The sequence below is a fragment of the Ovis aries genome, chromosome 4, assembly GCF_016772045.2.
Source record: "Ovis aries strain OAR_USU_Benz2616 breed Rambouillet chromosome 4, ARS-UI_Ramb_v3.0, whole genome shotgun sequence".
NCBI lineage: Eukaryota > Metazoa > Chordata > Mammalia > Artiodactyla > Bovidae > Ovis > Ovis aries.
In genome coordinates, this window is record NC_056057.1 from 67,624,800 (window position 1) to 67,641,553 (window position 16,754).

A 16,754-nucleotide genomic window follows, 5' to 3' on the forward strand; every position below is an offset into this window, starting at 1 on the left:
CCATGGACTACAGTCCATGGGGTCGAAAAGAGTCAGACAGGACTGAGAGACTTTTACTTTCACTTTCATGCTTAAGTTACATAGAGAAGACTAACACTGAACCTTCGCACTGGCCACAAATTCAGATCTCTTCTTTGAACTTAGCAAATCAAGTGAAATAACTGGATTTTTTTTAGTTTTAAAATGAAGCCCAGAAAAATTTAAAAACCATGCTCTTGACACATTTTCCTTTCAAAATGTCCATAAAACACTTTTTCACTCTAATAGCACAGACTTTTTTCCTCCCATAGCCCACCATGTAGCTGCAGGTAGACTACTCTGCCTCAAGATAAAAACACAGGGGAAAAAAAAGAACAGCATCTGCATAATATTCTCTCTACACACTGCTGTTGGATGGAAAATAGAAAACTTTAAAAAAGTAAGAAAGATTCCATCATAGATTCTCATAACCTCTGTCCACAGTTCATGAATCGGACTCTGATGCTAAGGTGACAATGTGTGTAAGCAGAGTTTTGTTTCCAGTGAAGGAGACCTGGGAAAAGATGGATTTATCTCTTTTTCTTCAAGAGTTATCAGATGGTTCATGCTCCTCCTCAAAGCCCTCACTTTCTCGAACTAGAGCACTTTTCAGGGTCACATGGCCTTGCTTATAAAATTGGCTGTCTTCAGTGGCAAACTCATAGATCCATCCCAGTTTGCTATTGCAGTTTTTGCAGCTCACATTTTGAACCAAGTGATAACTAGAGAGCATGACCCAGTTTTGAAATTCACCGGTTGACTACCTTGTTATAAAGAAATGCTCTGCATCACAATACTGTAAAGTGATTATCCTCCAAGTAAAATAAATAAAGAAATTTTTTTTGAAAAGAAGTATTCTGCTAGTGGCGCCTGCGAATTGCATGGAGATGAATTCTGAGCAGTTGGTCAGGATCGTATCAGTTTGCACAGGAAAGCAGACGGGTACCACTGATATCAAGGAAAATCCTGCCCATTTTTATAGCTAAAGCTCTAAATACCCCCAAGTGGCTGTGAGATCATGACTGCCAATGACTCTTTGCTCCCCAACTGGGATAAAGCCTTGAACATTTTTTCAAATGTGTCTGTACCATTTCTATTTTCTTTTTTGTGATTTGTCAGTATATACATGGAAGTTCTTCGTGGCTTAGAAATGTGAATATAAGAGGAAGTTTCATTGTAAAGAATCTGCCTGCAATATGGGAGACCTAGGTTTGATCCGTAGGTCAGGAAGAGCCTCTGGATAAAGGGAATGGCTACCCACTCCAGTGTTCTTGCCTGGAGAATCCCATGGACAGAGGAGCCTGGTGGGCTACAGCGCATAGAGTCGCAGAGTCTTCCCCACACCCTACTGCATGTTCCTCTGTATTTCCCCAGAGGATTTTTCGAAGGCATTTTTCTATGATTAGCATTAACAACCAAATCACTCACTACTTCTTTTAAACCTGAAAAAATACCATTATTTCTTTAAATCTTAATGATTTTTTAAGGCTCTGTGCTCTCCACTCATGTGATGGTTAATTTTATGTGTCAACTTGACTGGGCTAAGGAATGCCCAGATAGCTGGTAAAATATTATTTCTGGAAGAAATTAGCATTTGAATCAGTAGACTGTATAAAGAAGAGATTAGCATTTGAATCAGTAGACTGTGTAAAGAAGATTGCCCTCACCAAGGCAGGTGGGTGTCACCAAATCCGTTGAGGAACTGAATAAGACAATAAGCTGGAGGAAGGGGAAAAATCATTTTCTTTCCTTGGGCTGGGACATCCATCTCTTCCCTCCCTTAGACATCCAAGGCTCCTGGCTCTGCAGCCTTTGGATTCAGACTAAATTACCCCACCAGCTTTCCTGGTTCTCAGTCTGTAGACAGCAGATCAGACTGTGAACTTTCTCAACATCCTTATTCACAGGAGCAAATTTCTATAATACATCTCCTCTTACATGTGCATACGTACATACTAAGTCACTTTAGTCGTGTCTGACTCTTTGCAACCCCATGGACTGTAGCCCGCCAGGCTCCTCTACCCATGGGATTCTCCAGGCAAGAATACTGGAGTGGGTTGCCATTTCCTCCTCCAGGGCATCTTCCCGACCCAGGGATCGAACCCTCATCTCCTGCATTGGCGGACGGGTTCTTTGCCACTAGCACCAAAGAAGCCCCTCCTCTCATATATATCTCTATATATCCTACTGGTTTCGTTTCTCCATAGAACCCTAACTAGTACAAGCCAGTACCACCAGTATATCAACTCCCTACAGGCCCAAAACATAACACTGTCAGGTCAAACTGCAAAGCAAAATCTTGGTAGAAAATTTGGTTACATAGGTTATATCCCCTATGTTATTATCAAAGGCCGGTGTTTTCGAATGACAATACACCTTCTAGAAAAGAGAGTGTCCCTGAAGGCAAGATTATTTAATATTTAAGGAAACTGGATTTTTCATTTTAAAAAATGGTGAAAAGGCAGTCAGTGGAGAGATAAGGAAGCAAGGTGAACACCCTCTGCACCATTGCCCATCCATCCAGCAGATCACAACCAGGAACATCAACACCATCAGATGGGGCAGGTGTTTCCAGGGACCTCAGTTATGACTGAAAGTACCCGTGATTTCACCGTCGTAATTCTTCATAACCCACCATGTCTTCTGTGTGAAACCGAGTGACAGATGTGAATCCTACCACAGTCATGATCCACTCCAGGGGATCTGAGGTGACAGCTGGTTCTAGGACCTGGGGGAACCTGACACATTGGACATCTGTTGCAAAGAGAATAAGTGACTACACAGGGAAAGCCAGCTTGAAGGGAGTCCCCTGTTCATAGTTTTCAGAGACATATGTTGACTGGCATTTACTGCTCATTAGCCCAGATATCTCTGAGAGATTCTGCCTAAACTACTATAAATCTCTTATTTGAGCAGCTTGGAGATGGCCATGTATATTCATGGGGAGAAAGAATAAGCTGGTGTGTTTTTCTGAAAGGAGAGATCAGCAAAAGGGCAGCCCCATGTCCCCTCGAGCACAGCTAACAAGCATGCCTCACACACATACCCCTTCCTGAGCCCTTGGCAGACATCAGTAATCAATGATTGTAGGTGATCACTGCCAAGACTGGTTTCCGAATCTATTTCAGGGCAGGGAGCCACTACCTGCCCTTCAGCTTTAATTCTCCTAAAGAAACTTTGCCATCTCTGGCCTAGTTTCCCCAATTCACTGGGGACAACATAAGTATTTTTAGCTATATTTCCTGCTTTTCTGCCAGGAGCCTCAGATTCCAGCTCCCCTTTCTCAAGGCATCCTTTATGCCCTTCACTCTTTGTGACTCTCCATGGTCACAACTTACCCACAAGGCAGTGGCAGAGTTAGGGAAGACATTCAGTGTATTTAACAACTGGTTCAGCTCAGGTGCTCATCAACCAGAATGGCTCCCTTCCCATAAACAACCAGGAAGACAGCCCTACCGTGGTGCCAGTTACCTTGGAGAAGCGTGGCAGGCAGACAGAGCGCTGGTATTTTCAGGCAGCATTTAAAAGAGATGCTGACTTGTACACTCAATAAAAACAGAACTGTCTGGAAATTCCAAGCAACTTGAATTACTGTGACTGCCCGGTCCAGATTTATGGTCGTCATGCTGATGGCCCTAGTATATTCCTTGTCCTTCTGAAGGCTATGTGTGGTGTTGTCCTTTCTGGGATCTTTAGCATGACTGGGTTATCACCCCTCAACACACACACACACACACCAATCGTCTGGAATTCTCCACAGCTAAGGGTTTTCCTCTTTGGCCCATTTTTCATACTGAAACATACCCAGAAAATGAGCTGTTATTTGAAAGTTTATGCACTTCCCTCTCAGCACTAGGGTACAAAAACACTGTCCTTTATTGGCTGAAAAAAAAAAAGCAATAAAAGAAAAAGCTCCACTGAGCAAGTGAATGATTATATCCTCTTTGAGTGAAATGTGTCTTAGAACTGTTTCCCAAAGGATTCCTTGGATCCTTTGCCACACTTAGCTCCCTGGTTTGTTTGTTAAAACACTGATTCCAGGCCACTACCCTAGACCTACTGAATGGGAACCTACAGACAGGGCAGCCTGTATGTTACCTTTTTAACTAAACTTTGCAAACCTGGGGCTTAGAGACTTTTAGTCATTCTGCCCAAAGACTTAGCCTTCTCTTGAACTGATTTCTTAACAATAGAGTCTTGAAAATTCAGAACTTTAGCCTTTCTTTGTCACCATCACAGCAGAAGTTAATCACAGATAAGACAAGGTATGAGGCATAGAAACAAACTCTAGCCTGTGTGTCACTGAACACAAGGCCAATCGCTGGCTATGGCCTGGGAGGGCAAATTAACCATTTGTTTTTGTGTCATGAAATTTAGTCAATACGGATTATTCTTATGGACAGAGGGAAAAGCAAGGATAGGTTATACAGAAGAAGAGATAATCCAGAATATTTTATACCTAGCTCTGAAAGGTTCTCAGAAACACAATGTGTCTTAAGCAACTTGGTCCCTGGCCTTGGAACCTCTTCAGAGTCCTTTACACACTCCACAGACAAGAAGAGGCCCTGGTGTCATGGATTAACTAGTCCTGGTCAACTCTGGATTGCCTCTGTTAACAGTGAGTGTATGTGTCCCTATATCTATTAGAAGTAGAATGCTTTCTTTTTAGGTATCAGGATTAAAATGCCAGGGCTCCTCTTGTGGCTCACACAGTAAAGAATCTGCCTATAACTCAAGAGACCCGGATATGATCCATGGGTTGGGTAGATCCCCTGGAGGAGGGTATGGCAATCCACTCCAATCTTCTTGCCTGGAGAATCCTTTGGACAGAGGAGCCTGGTGGGCCACAATCCAGGGGTCACACAGAGTCTGACATGACTAAAGCGACTTAGCACAACACAGAATTAAAATGCCAGTCCCCAGATGGTCTTCAATTGACATCAAAAGTATCACCCAGATTAAAATATGTGTCTTACGGTTTTATTCGGGGAAATAAGCTTAGTAAGGTTAGAAGACCTTGGACTTTGGGCTCAGAAAAACTGAGTTCAAATTTAGACTTTGCTGGTTAACAACTCAGGACTTGATCAAGTGACTTGTCTTCTGAGTTTCAGATTTTTCCCATTTTAAATTGGCATAATACTTCCAACTTCATAGAGTTACTAAGGAGATTTAATGCAGTAATAGATATGAAAGCACCAAATGCAGTTCCTGGCACACAGTATACACTCAATAAATGTTAGTATCCTTCCACTTAAGAAGCTGGGTAAATTTCCAAAGCTTAGATTATCTCTGCTAGCCAAAGGAAGTTAATCATTGACTGAGAAAACCAGGTCACAAAAGATCTAGGAAATAACAACAAGGTTGTCCTTCAGCTCAGTGTTTCTAAGCAGACTTTGGAATCTTATGGATGACTACATTTTTTGGATGTTAAAAACACCAGTTTAACTCCAAAGGATAGGAAGAGCATTATCTCAGAGGAAAGAATATTGGCAACAATACGCACATTCACACATTGACATCAAATATACACACACCACATTTATCCTTTTATTCTCATTGATGGAAAGACCCAATTGTAATTGGTTCTTGGGGAACCCACTGTTCTAGAAGCAACACAAAATCTGTCTTCTTAGGCCACAGAACTCCATTAATCAGCATCTCCTCCAGAAACCTTCCTTGGGACTCAGCAACAGAGGTGCCACAAATCCCTGGCAAGCCTATATCAGTGTATGACCTGCCCTGTGGTCAAGCTTCCCATGGAACAGGCAGGGCCACAGCCACTAATTCCAATAGCCTTTGCCAAATTCCTCGGGACATGAGTAGGAAAAGGTATTCTTTCCATTTCACATATGAAAAAAATCAAGCAAACACAAAACTATAAATAATTTTTCTAATTCACATTGATCCAGTGGTGAAAACAGGATGCAAAATGATATTTTAAAGCTGGAATTGATATACAAAGATTTGAGAGCAACCCAGCAGTTACCTCTCCTCTATCCTGCAGGCACACAAATAGAATAAGTAGGGCAACTGAATCTGCCAGCACCAGTCTGGACAGCAAAAATGACGCTAATGTTTTTTTTTTTTTTCCAAGATTATGTGTACTCTATAAGCCAGTTATTTAAAGAAAAGTTTACATGTGTTTTTTTTTAAGATATAAACATGGATATTTCTTTAGAGAATATAGCAAATGTTTAAAATCGGATAAATCATAAATATCACAAATCTAAAAAAAACTTTTGAGTGTCAATTAAATGTTTGACATACTTCTATACTCTTTTTTTTTTTTAATTTGAAGGATTTGGGCATTACTGATATCAGAAATGTTGCATTTAAATTAACGAGTTTCAGGATCCACTGAGCAGTGAAGTGGGGGGACCAGAGGAAATCATCTGCAGAGGAAGAAAACAGGCCCAGAGAGGCAACGTGGCTTGACCTCCAGAAGTCAGATTCTGGTCCTCATTCTGCTAAAGACTCACTGTGAGATGGCAGCAAGTTTCTCAGCTTTTCTATCTCAGTCTAATGTCTCTAACACTATGCTTCATATTCTAAAGGCTGCGGTCATCAACATGTTTGCCCAAATACAAAGTAAAATGCTTTGGATTTATACAGAGAAAGCTTCCATCATGAGTTAAAGCATTACTCTTGACAAATAGTTATAGACCATTTGGGAGTAACGATGTTTTCTGCTGCTGGTGTCTGTCCTTCAAGAGCTAGGTGAGCACTGCAGATCGAGATGAAAGACAAGTATTTTTTTTTTCTTTTTTTGTGGAAAGAATTCACTGGTGTGTTTTTTCTATTTATTAAAAAAATTTTTTTTACAATGTTGTGTTGGTTTCTGCCGTATAACAACGCAAAGAGAGACAAGTTTTATGGGTTAAAATTATCTCTCCCACAGACTCGTGGTTGCCAAGAGGTTGGGGGGCAAGGGAAGGGAGGGAAGGACTAGGAGTCTGAGATTAGCATACACAATTATTTACAGGATGGACAGACAACAAGGTCCTACTGCATAGCATAGGGAAATATATTCAATATCCTATGATAAACCATAATGAAAAAGAATATATATGCATAACTGAATCATTTTGCTGTACAGTATAAATTAACACAACACTGCAAATCAACCATACTTCAATAAAATTTTTTAAAAAGATGTCTCTCCCCATCAGCATATGCCAGGGCCTGAAATTCCCACCATTTGTCTCTTCTTTGGGTCAAGATGGTGCTTTCATTCATTTGTTCATCCATGCACTTACTTCACAGTTACTAACTGAACCCCTTGACTTCACATTCTAGGATGTCTGGCTCTAGGTGAGTGATCACACCATCGTGATTATCCGGGTCATGAAGATCTTTTTTGTACAGTTCTTCTGTGTATTCTTGCCACTTCTTCTTAATATCTTCTGCTTCTGTTAGGTCCCTACCATTTCTGTCCTTTATTGAGCCCATCTTTGCAAAAAATGTTCCCTTGGTATCTCTAATTTTCTTGAAGAGATCTCTAGTCTTTCCCATTCTGTTGTTTTCCTCTATTTCTTTGCACTGATCGCTGAGGAAGGCTTTCTTATCTCTTCTTGCCATTCTTTGGAACTCTGCATTCAGATGCTTATATCTTTCCTTTTCTCCTTGGCTTTTCGCCTCTCTTCTTTTCACAGCTATTTGTAAGTCCTCCCCAGACAGCCATTTTGCTTTTTTGCATTTCTTTTCCATGGGGATGGTCTTCATCCCTGTCTCCTGTACAATGTCACGAACCTCATTCCATAGTTCATCAGGCACTCTATCTATCAGATATAGTCCCTTAAATCTATTTCTCACTTCCACTGTATAATAATAAGGGATTTGATTTAGGTCATACCTAAATGATCTAGCGATTTTCCCTATTTTCTTCAATTTAAGTCTGAATTTGGCAATAAGGAGTTCATGATCTGAGCCACAGTCAGCTCCTGGTCTTGTTTTTGCTGACTGTATAGAGCTTCTCCATCTTTGGCTGCAAAGAATATAATCAGTCTGATTTTGGTGTTGACCATCTGGTGATGTCCATGTGTACAGTCTTCTCTTGTGCTATTGGAAGAGGGTGTTATGACCAGTGCATTTTCTTGGTAAAACTCTTATTAGTCTTTGCCCTGCTTCATTCTGCATTCCAAGGCCAAATTTGTCTGTTACTCCAGGTGTTTCTTGACTTCCTACTTTTGCATTCCAGTCCCCTATAATGAAAAGGACATCTTTTTTGGGTGTTAGTTCTACAAGGTCTTGTAGGTCTTCATCTAGAGCCAGACATCCTGGAATGTGAAGTCAAGTGGGCCTTAGAAAGCATCACTATGAACACAGCTAGTGGAGGTGATGGAATTCCAGTTAAGCTATTTCAAATCCTGAAAGATGATGCTGTGAAAGTGCTGCACTCAATATACCAACAAATTGGGAAAACTCAGCAGTGGCCACAGGACTGGAAAAGGGCAGTTTTCATTCCAATCCCAAAGAAAGGCAATGCCAAAGAATGCTCAAACTACCTCACAATTGCACTCATCTCACACGCTAGTAAAGTAATGCTCAAAATTCTCCAAGCCAGGCTTCAACAATATGTGAACAGTGAACTTCCTGATGTTCAAGCTGGTTTTAGAAACTTGCCAACATCCTCTGGATCATGGAAAAAGCAAGAGAGTTCCAGAAAAACATCTATTTCTGCTTTATTGACTATGCCAAAGCCTTTGTCTCTGTGGATCACAATAAACTGTGGAAAATTCTGAGAGAGATGGGAATACCAGACCACCTGACCTGCCTCTTGAGAAATCTGTATGCAGGTCAAGAAGCAACAGTTAGAACTGGACATGGAACAACAGACTGGTTCCAAATAGGAAAAGGAGTGCATCAAGGCTGTATATTGTCACCCTGCTTATTTAACTTATATGCAGAGTACATCATGAGAAACCCTGGACTGGAAGAAACACAAGCTGGAATCAGGACTGCTGGGAGAAATATCAATAACCTCAGATATGCAGATGACACAACCCTTATGGCAGAAAGTGAAGAGGAACTAAAAGCTTCTTGATGAAAGTGAAAGAGGAGAATGAAAAAGTTGGCTTAAAGCTCAACATTCAGAAAACAAAGATCATGGCATCTGGTCCCATCACTTCATGGGAAATAGATAGGGAAACAGTGGAAACAGTGTCAGACTTTATTTTTTGGGGCTCCAAAATCACTGCAGATGGTGACTGCAGCCATGAAATTAAAAGATGCTTACTTCTTGGAAGGAAAGTTATGACCAACCTAGATAGCATATTCAAAAGCAGAGACATTACTTTGCCGACTAAGGTCCGTCTAGTCAAGGCTATGGTTTTTCCTGTGGTCAGGTATGGATGTGAGAGTTGGACTGTGAAGAAGGCTGAGCACCGAAGAATTGATGCTTTTGAACTGTGGTGTTGGAGAAGACTCTTGAGAGTCCCTTGGACTGCAAGGAGATCCAACCAGTCCATTCTGAAGGAGATCAGCCCTGGGATTTCTTTGGAAGGAATGATGCTAAAGCTGAAACTCCAGTACTTTGGCCACCTCATGCAAAGAGTTGACTCACTGGAAAAGACTCTGATGCTGGGAAGGATTGGGGGCAGGAGAAGAAGGGGACGACAGAGGATGAGATGGCTGGATGGCATCACTGACTCGATGGACATGAGTCTGAATGAACTCCGGGAGTTGGTGATGGACAGGGAGGCCTGGTGTGCTGCAATTCATGGGGTCGCAAAGAGTCGGACATGACTGAGAGACTGAACTGAACTGAACTGAGGGCAACTGAATCTGCCAGCACCAGTCTGGACAGCAAAAATGACGCTAATGTTTTTTTATTTCCAAGATTATGTGTACTCTATAAGCCAGTTATTTAAAGAAAAGTTTACATGTGTTTTTTTTTAAGATATAAACATGGATATTTCTTTAGAGAATATAGCAAATGTTTAAAATCGGATAAATCATAAATATCACAAATCTAAAAAAAACATTTTGAGTGTCAATTAAATGTTTGACATACTTCTATACTCTTTTTTTTTAAATTTGAAGGATTTGGGCATTACTGATATCAGAAATGTTGCATTTAAATTAAGGAGTTTCAGGATCCACTGAGTAGTGAAGTGGGGGGACCAGAGGAAATCATCTGCAGAGGAAGAAAACAGGCCCAGAGAGGCAACGTGGCTTGACCTCCAGAAGTCAGATTCTGGTCCTCATTCTGCTAAAGGCTCACTGTGAGATGGCAGCAAGTTTCTCAGCTTTTCTATCTCAGTCTAATGTCTCTAACACTATGCTTCATATTCTAAAGGCTGCGGTCATCAACATGTTTGCCCAAATACAAAGTCAAATGCTTTGGATTTATATAGAGAAAGCTTCCATCATTAGTTAAAGCATTACTCTTGACAAATAGTCATAGACCATTTGGGAGTAACGATGTTTTCTGCTGCTGGTGTCTGTCCTTCAAGAGCTAGGTGAGCACTGCAGATCGAGATGAAAGACAAGTTTTTTTTTTTCTTTCTTTTTTTGTGGAAAGAATTCACTGGTGTGTTTTTTCTATTTATTAAAAAAATTTTTTTTACAATGTTGTATTGGTTTCTGCCATACAACAACACAAAGAGAGACAAGTTTTATGGGTCAAAAGTATCTCTCCCACAGACTTTTGTTTGCCAAGAGGTCGGGCGGCAGGGGAAAAGAGGGAAAGACTAGGAGTTTGGGATTAGCATATACAATTATATATAGAATATGGATAGACAACAAGGTCTACTGCATAGCATAGGGAACTGTATTCAATATCCTATGATAAACCATAATGAAAAAAAATATATATGCATAACTGAATCATTTTTCTGCACAGTATAAATTAACACAACATTGCAAATCAACCATACCTCAATAAATCTTTTAAAAAAGATGTCTCTCCCCACTCAGCATATGCCAGGGCCTGAAATTCCCACCATTTGTCTCTTCTTTGGGTCAAGATGGTGCTTTCATTCATTTGTTCATCCATGCACTTACTTCACAGTCACTAACTGCACCCCTGGGTGGGCCAGGCACTGGGCGTCCAGCGGTACAGGGCCTTCATGGTGTTTGTCATCTCCTGGAGCAGATAGACATTAGATGGTTATGAAATTGTTGCATCTGGTAGCAAGATGTAAGAAGGAAAAGAGCAAAGCCAGGGCTCAGATAGAGAGGCTGAGATTGAAGGGGGGGAAGGAGTTAACAGCTGAGTGGAGAGGGACAACCCCTCTAGGCAGCACTGGCCACAGCTTCAGGCCAAAGTCCAGGATAATCAAGAGCTTGGTGAGCTTCAGGAATTGTCCTTGAGGCTGAAGCAAAGCATGTGAGAGGGATAGTTGTAGGAACTCAACTGGAGACTTTACCAGGGTCTAATAGCTCCCCCCAAAAATAACTTGACAACTAAAGAACATTGCCTTGAGTACAAACAAAGACACTGGATAACTTGGTGAGAACAAGTGTTGCAGGTTGGCGAGCCTCAGTAGGGGCATGGCAAAGGACAGTCAGAGTTGATGCAGGAGAAGAAAGAATGGTCTGAAAGGGACAGTTGAGTAGCAGCTCTGTCTCACCCCATGGGCAGACACATTGGGTAGCTGTGGGTACCACAAGGGATGGGAAGACTGATGGGTGTCAGACCTTATCCAATGTCATGACTGAGTCACCACCTGGACTGAGGTCTAAGGCTGCTTCATCAACCATATGCCTCCATTGGTCTGGCTCTGAAGCTGATTACAGTCATGGCATCGTGTGACTGGAGGGGCCAGGATGAGAGTCGAGTTCAAGTTGTTCATTTTGCAGGTTATAATTATAGGGCTCAATTCAGTTGAAGTGAAGCTCCCAACTGGTGGTGAAATCGAGGTCAATTTCCAACTCTCATGCACCCTGCTGTACCCACTCTCCATATGGTAGACCATGAGCTTCTCTATGTAATCAGAATTAGCTGTCACGGGAATTGAGTTAGATACAGTCAGATAGTAGGTGCTCAAGAATTACAGGTTGAAGTATACTTCCCTGTATCAGATTTTCCTTTGATTTCTTTTCAAATTCGTATAGATGAAACACTAAACCAGATAACTATAGTCCTATGCTCACATGAACTTGGGATTCATCAACATCCTTCCAAAGAATCGCTGTTTTGCCAGTTAAAACTAGCATTTGGGACTTTCCTAGATGTCCAGTGTGGTTAAGAATCCCCCTTGCAATGCAGGGGATATTGGTTCAATCCCTGGTCCCAGAAGATCTCACATGCCCCAGAGCAGCTAAGCCCTGTGTACCAACTACTGAGCCAGTCCTTTAGAGCCCGCAAACCACAACTGCTGAACTCATATGCGGCAACTTCTGAAACCCGTACACCTAGGGTTGGTGTTCTGCAGCAAGAGAAGCCACCACAGAAACTGCAACAAAGAGTAGCTTTCACTCACGGCAACTAAGGAAAGCCCCAGTACAGCAGAGAAGACCCATCACAGCCCAGAAATAAAATAAATAAATAAATTTTTTTAAAAAAACTAATACTTGGAATAAAGAATATTTAGGGAAATGAGATACTTGAAATGTATCATTATACTCATCAAAGAAATTGAGTAAAATCTGAAACAGGCTTCTTTTTAGTTAAACTAAATGTATTGAAATCCATAGTCTGTTCATAAAAAGGGGGAGAGAAAAGTTAGAGGTAGGTGAAGGGGTGAATAATAGATTATTTCACTTCCAGGAGAGATTGTGTTGAAGAAAAACCTAAAATCAGAATTTTTAAACATTAGAACAAAGGACACGATAGTTAACAATTGGATGGTAGGAATTAGTAAAATTTTGGCTCTGAATGTGTTTTTTAAGAAGTATACAGAACACCAGAAGGAGATCACATAAAAGGCATTTCCCCGAGAATATGTTAATCTGCTGTGTGTGTATGTGTTGTGTGCATGTGAGCTTCTGCCACATGAGCAAGTGCTGTTTCCATGGCAACCGGGGTCCGGGAGGAAGGATTCCTGGCCGTGAAGCAATCTTTTTAGATTCAGACACACTTATAAAGATCCATGATCTGAACACTATGAAGGAGAGATTTTGAAGCCAAAAGAAAAAATTATTCTAATATTCTTTAAGATGACCCCTAAGAGGTCCAACTATCATCCCTGCCTCCCTCAGTCTTTCTCACACGCTGGATTTATCTTCTAGCTCCAGTGTGAATTTGGGGTATATTTTTAAACACATGGCACTCTTGTTTCCCCAAATCCAGCCCAGCTCTCACCTTAGTCAGTGTTTCCATCCATTGAATCCCTAGGGGTTTCTCAACATGGCTGCAGAAAAGGACAAAGATCTCATAATCATTGATCCTGAATGCAAACTGTCTTTTAAAAATGTGAGAAATTTGACTACATATCCAAAGTTCCTACAGTGGTAGTCCTTGGAATGTCTGACTTCTTTTTGAGACGGTTAAAAAATAAGGAAGCCTTAGTTTTTAGTCCCACATTTTTATTCTTGGACAGGGGGTTTGCAAACTTTTCCCTTTATTCTTTTTTTAAAAAAAGTTTTTTAAAGATTTATTCGTTTCTTTATTTTATTTCTGCTGTCCTGGGTCTTCATTGCTACATGCAGGCCTTTTGCCAGTTACAGTGAGCAGGAGCTACTCTCTAGGTGTGATGCTTGGGCTTCTCATTGCTGTGGTTTCTCTTGTTGGAGGGCACGGGCTCTAGGTAGGCTCAGGCTTCAGTAGTTGCAGTTCATGGGCTCAGTAGTTGTGGCACACAGGCAGGACGTGGGATCTTCCTGGACCAGAGACCGAACCTGTGTCCCCTGCATTGGCAGGCAGGTTCTTTACCACTGAGCCACCAGGGAAGCCATCCCTTTCTTCTTATTTCACCTTTGCGTGTCAGCAGATTTCCATGCAAGAATAAATGACCCTTTTGCCTTAAGCGAGAAACTTGATGTTTGAGGCTCTGCTCAACCATGGGGATGATCTCTGAGCTTTTCCTCAAAGATGTATAAGGTGATTTTTAACAGTGGCTTCTTATTGAATTTTGTTACTTCTAATTATTTCTCAGAAAAAATGATGCTGTTGCTTCCTTGTTTCATTTTCCTGTCTTTCAGGGCCTAGAAATTCCAGAAATAGTCATCTTGATGAAAAAGAATGTCTTGAGTTTTTTAAACGTATTTTAAAGAGAATAAGCTTAGACACTTATCCATCATTATTTCCTTACGGGACACTTGGATCATACTGTCTGATACTGGCTGCACAGTTTGTCACTTGACAAGCAGGAGGGTATAGACCTTCCAGCCTAGCTTTGATGCTCAGAATTGAATTCAGCATCAGAGTCCACTTTTAAGAGTAAACTCCATTGAGATGAATGTCTCTTTAATATAAGATGATGTGGGGGATAAATTAGAAGTTTGCAATTAACATATACAACATTGCATGTAAAATAGAGAAACAAGAACCTACCGTATAGCACAGGAAACTAAACTTTATAGGTTGGGGTTCCCACGGGGCTCAGTGGTAAAGAATCCGCTTGCCAGGCAGAGACATAGGTTTGATCCCTGGGTCAGGAAGATCCCCTGGAGAAGGAAATGGCAACCCACTTCAGTAATTTTGCCTGGGAAATCCCATGGACAAAGCAGCTTGGTGGGGTACAGTCAATGGGGTCTCAAAAGAATTGGATAAGACTTAGTGACCAACCAACAACAAAAACAGTAGACTATAAAGGGAAAGAATCTGGAAAAAATAGGGATATGTGAAAGTATAACTAAATCGCTTTGTACACCTAAAACGAACACAGCATTGTCAATCAACAGCTCTGCAATAAAAATTTTGAATAAATAAATAACATAAAATGATTAAGCATATAACTGAGCAGAAAGCAAGCTCTTCGTTCAACTATGAGCATTCAAGATGGTATGTATCTCAATAATAAACTATAGCAGGCAGAATTCAGACTGTAAGCTGGGTATACAAAGGTGAATATAAGATAGCATAGTGCCGGCACACAGAAGTCAATTGGTAAATATTGTTGATATTCATCTTCCGCCCATCTGTGAAAAGAGATCAAGTGATGATCCAACCCATCTTAAAAGCAAAACACTTCTTTGCTATGTTTAGAGAAGATAAATACACCAGCCCAGATGATGATTGCCTTCCTCACTCTGCACAACTTATTGTCCCCTCTTGAGAAAGGATGTGAATCCGATCCATCTGGTCACCTCTGCTTTCTGAATCAGTACCTCATATGGAAACTGTAGGAAAAGAAAAACCCAATCTCCTTTCAATTCTCATAATCACAAGATGTCCATAGTCATAGGGATCGGGAACAGTTAAATAATACATGCATTCTTTTGCTTCCTTTTTCTCCTTCTATTTGCATTTCCTGATGGATTAAAATAGTTAAGAGTTCAGCTTGGAAAACAAAGAAGCAATGGTTCCAACAATACTGTTTTTCTATGGACTGTGCTCACAGTGCAATCACGAGGATAAAGTTATAAATGATATGGCTTTGCTAGTAAGGCTCACTTATTTGCATGACTACACTGAATTCAATGATATAAAGAATAAAAACAAAGACTTTATTATGTTTTCCGGTTGTGTGCTTTCTGTTGGGTCATTATATGTATAGTTTATTCCTCGCTGGCACTATTTCTCAGTTTTTGTAATCACTGTTCACAAGTTCCTATGTTCTGTTCTTTTATAAAGAAATTTTCTTTTCACCAGGTCACAATCAGTCTAATGGTTGGGTGGGCCTGCGGTGTGGCTCTACGTTTAAAATTCATGCAGAATCCTATCTCTTCTCACCATCAAAGTTTGAGTCAAAAAATGAAACCCTCATCTCTTATATGGATCACTGAAGTGGCCTCCTGACCGGCCTTTCTTCCTCCACCCTTGACCTCCTAGAGCTCATTCTCAAAACAGTAGCCGGGGGCGGGCGGGGGGGGGGGGGGGAGGTCCTTTAAACACAGAAGTCAGAACAGGCTGCTCCTCTGCTCAGGGCCTGGCAGGGCCCTCCATTTCACTCCGAATGAAAGACAAGTCTGTACAGTGGTACGAGGCCCACCATGACCAGGCTCCCTTTCACACTGTGATACATCTGTCATCCCCTCTACTGCACTCACTGGTCTTTAACATACCACGTGTTTTCTATTCCCTCTGCCTGGAACGCCCTTCCCCATATAAAGGCAGGGTTACTGCCCCTGCTTCCTTCAACACATGTACATATTTGAATGTAACCTTCTCAACAAGACCTCCCCTGACTACCTTGTGTACAAGTGGACCCTGTCCCCTTATTCCCACTCCAACACTGCTGGTCCTCTTTACTGAGCCCTATGATCCTTTTTTTCCATTAAGCTTATCACTTTCTAATATATTATTTCCTAAACATACACTTTGTTGATTGTCTGGTCCACCCAGCAGAATCAACGCTACAGAGAGATTTGTTTGCTGATGTACTCCCTGCACAAAACAGTGCCTGGCCCATAATGAACACTCAGGAAATAGTTGTTGAATGAAAGCGTGGACCCGCAGTGTCTAGAGCTGCTCTTGACGCACAGTGGGCTCTCAGTGCTTGTTGAATATGTTTCCCTGAGGGAGGAACAGGACTATATATCAAAATAGAGGGGACCCAGGCAGCAGAGCCTCGGGACTCAGAAGCCGGCAGGTTCTTCCCGGCTAGCTTGGAGGCTCAGTTCTGACACATCCTAGTGGTATGATCTGGGCAATTCACTTCATCTCTCTGAGCCTCTGTTTTCTAAACTGC

At 41.4% G+C, this 16,754-nt stretch overlaps 1 pseudogene; it reads right to left on the bottom strand.

Annotated features, from left to right (window-relative positions):
• Positions 1 to 527: 527 nt before the first annotated feature.
• On the bottom strand, positions 528 to 992 carry LOC114114606 (protein yippee-like 5; annotated as a pseudogene).
• Between the last annotated feature and the right edge of the window lie 15,762 nt (positions 993 to 16,754).